Genomic DNA, 3,256 nt, shown 5'->3' with positions numbered 1-3,256 from the left:
TGAGACTCTTTGTCGCTCAACCGGTCCTCAGTCTGCTATTCACTATCGTCAAAGTAATGAATTAAATGATCGATGGTGACAGATCAAGTGACCTACCACTTAGTTGAATGTTGGCAACGCGCTAACCAGGAATAGACTGACGTACAAGCAAAGTTGCTAACTCTCCGCATGACAACGGTCCTGGGAGAGGCCTTTGCGACTAATGTCGTCTAAAACTTAAATGAGGGATTGTTGATGGTTTGTCAAGCGTCACCAGGTACTACCCAGAACCTAAAGCCTGGTGCAATACAAAATGTCCGAACAGGTAGTCACGTGACACAAGGTCCTACCCAGCTCAATGAGGCTGGTACCGTAAATAGGACTATGACAAGTAGTAGTGCGTCCAATATTTCTGCACAGAACCGAGAGCATGTGCCGTTAAGCCAAAACGGCAGTAGACACCCTAAGCGGAATGCTGTGAGAGTGACTTTTGATGACACAAGGATTAGAAATGCACCGGCGACAATAGCGCGTCTTAGAATAAGGTCAAACGGATTTTTCAGATTTAATATTGTGATTCTCTCCAAATGAAAGCCACTAAAAACGGATATGAGGTCAACCTGAACTCTTTCAGCAATACCTAGCGCGCCAATCGCTAAAACGAGAGGTCGCCTATTCTAGCATGCCAATCTCATTACTCGCCGGTCTCTGTTTTTAGAGCCGCAAGCTTCACAAAAAAATGTGATGCACCCAAATCCACGACAAGGGTCATAGCCTCGTTTTCGAGCGCTATATTTCAGCAGGGTTGAGGTCCGATCCTTCAGAACCTCAGGTACTATGCTGTCCATTTTGGTCGATAAATCTGAACTGAGGGGTAGCTTCAAAGCCAGCGTCTGTGGTTCCCATTTTGTTCGATAACTCTGAACTCAGGGGTAGCTACAGAGCTAGCGTCAGAGGCGGTCGACATCCGCCTCTTTTGTGCTCCGGCAATTCCCTACGCGTCAGATGTCGATGCAGAACTCGTACGTCGTGTCCCCTCGTTCTTGTCATCGCCCTTTTGGTAAGAAGTCTTTTGCTGGTCGTTTAAGCACCGGTAGCTACTTTGGCATGGCAGCAATCATTTAAATGATCGCACTTGCCGCAGTTGTAGTAGACAATGAGTGCATTGCCATCTCCATATGAGTGGCATCCAGACTTTTGGCCGGCAGCTCACGCTGTTGCGGAGGCACTGTTGCAGAATTTCTCGTCAGCCAAGGTAATTTAAATTCCCTCTTCCATCGTCGACGGCACCTTTCTAAAAAGGGCCTACCGCGATAAAGCCTTGATGCTTTCCGCTCATAACCGTGGACACCTTAATGTGTTCCATTATCGAGTCCACAGTGATGGATGCCGACATCGAGCGTATCTCCCGCACAATTTCGTGCAGAGATGGCTTCGCCTTTGGCGTTCCAAATTAGCGCACCTGCTGCAACTTTGCTATTCGGCGGCTGCTACACGGCGCGAATTTCGTTTTAACGTTCCTTTGTAAAGGGAATGCCCTACTGTCCGTCACAAACGCCGAGGCTGCACACTCTGAGGCCTAATCGTGCAAATGGACAATGGCGCACGACACCATCCGGGCGTTCTTCCCGATGAGCTGCGCCGATGCCTAAGTTTGATGGGACTGCCACGCCGCACTGCTTCACCAGTGGATAATCGTATAAGTGGCAGTCCCATCAAAATTAGGCATCGGCTCATTAGAGTGTCTTAACAGTCCTGTTGACAGCCTCGTTCCGAGCCTGCTCATGCCGAAGCTCACCCGGAGTCTTAGTGATGGACTCAGCCGCAGCATAGCTATGTGTCTCAGACGCGACTATAGGATGGCCGAGAACAAATGCCCTAAATTGCATTATAAGACTACCCAAGATCCTTGCCAGAGTTTGTATACTAAGTCCTTGCGCCAAGTACTCAGCTGCCTTACGATGATGTTGTGAGTATTGAGCCCAATAGATATCGAGGCTCATCCTTGCCGACGCGCTCAGAGAGTAGGGTGCTAGCAAGTGAAGGCGGGCACTTTTCAAGCGACCTCGCACTACAACGCTCACACCTTCGGGCCCACTGATGTACTTGATGTACACCTAAGGGCGACCTCACACAACAATCATGTACTCTTATTAATGTGACGTCACAGAAGCAATTACCTTACTGTGTATTAGAAAGTAAGTTTACGATTGGTTTATATCTTATTTACATAAATAAAAGCCTCGCGTCTCCTTATAGTCGAGATCAACCCTTCAGCATGCTTCTGGACGCACAGCATCGCCAACGAAATAGCTAACAGCGATTTTACCGTCGCTGCTAGTAGAGAAAACATCATTGTCAGTACATTTTAATTAGTACAACATTTCATCGTTTCTCTAAAATCTACGAATAAATAGTTGTGAATAATCAAAAACTGGCGAGAATGTTAATAGTACGTCGTGGCTTTCTTTTTAGCCAATCATAATGTTTTATTCTCCAAAGTCACGCCATCCAGCAGATACGACACGCCGCTGCTGTCATGAAGGTGAAGACAATCTCTCGTATCGAAAAGGATTTTACTCAAGAAGTGCAGTCCGATAAGCTAAAGGTATTTCGCAACTATGACCCCGCATTGCACCCGTTTGAGCGACCACGTGAGTATACCCGAGCGCTTAACGCCGTTAAACTCGAACGGCTATTTGCCAAGCCATTCATAGGAGCTCTCGATGGCCATTGTGACAGCGTTACAGCACTCGCAACCAATCCAAAAAGTCTTGTAGCTTTCGTGAGTGGTGCAGCTGATGGCGAAGTGCGCGTATGGGATTTGCCTCGACGCAAATGTGTCTGGAACGTCTATGGCCATCGTGGTTTTGTACGTGGATTAGCCGTGACTCCCGATGGCACGACCTTTTATTCTTGCAGTGAAGACAAGACCATCAAACAATGGGCTTTGCGAGTCAAAGAAGAGGACGAAGGTGTACCAACAGCATTGGCTACGTTTACGTCCAAGGAATCCTTCCTGTACGTACGATTTGTGAATAGCTACAATCAAGTGATTTTTACGTTTTGGTATGGTGTATTGTAGCGGTATTGATCATCATTGGTCTCAAAACATCTTTGCTACCTGCGGCTCAAAAGTCCAAGTCTGGGATCCATCGCGCTCGACACCTACGCATGAATTTGCGTGGGGAGCTGACTCGATTAATTCCGTGCACTTTAACCCCGCCGAAGCATCGCTCTTGGCCTCTACAGGCTCGGATCGTAACATTACACTCTA

Source organism: Bremia lactucae, linkage group LG4 (assembly GCF_004359215.1).
Source record: "Bremia lactucae strain SF5 linkage group LG4, whole genome shotgun sequence".
Classification (NCBI taxonomy): Eukaryota; Oomycota; class Peronosporomycetes; order Peronosporales; family Peronosporaceae; genus Bremia; species Bremia lactucae.
Note: the sequence above shows the minus strand (reverse complement) of the source record.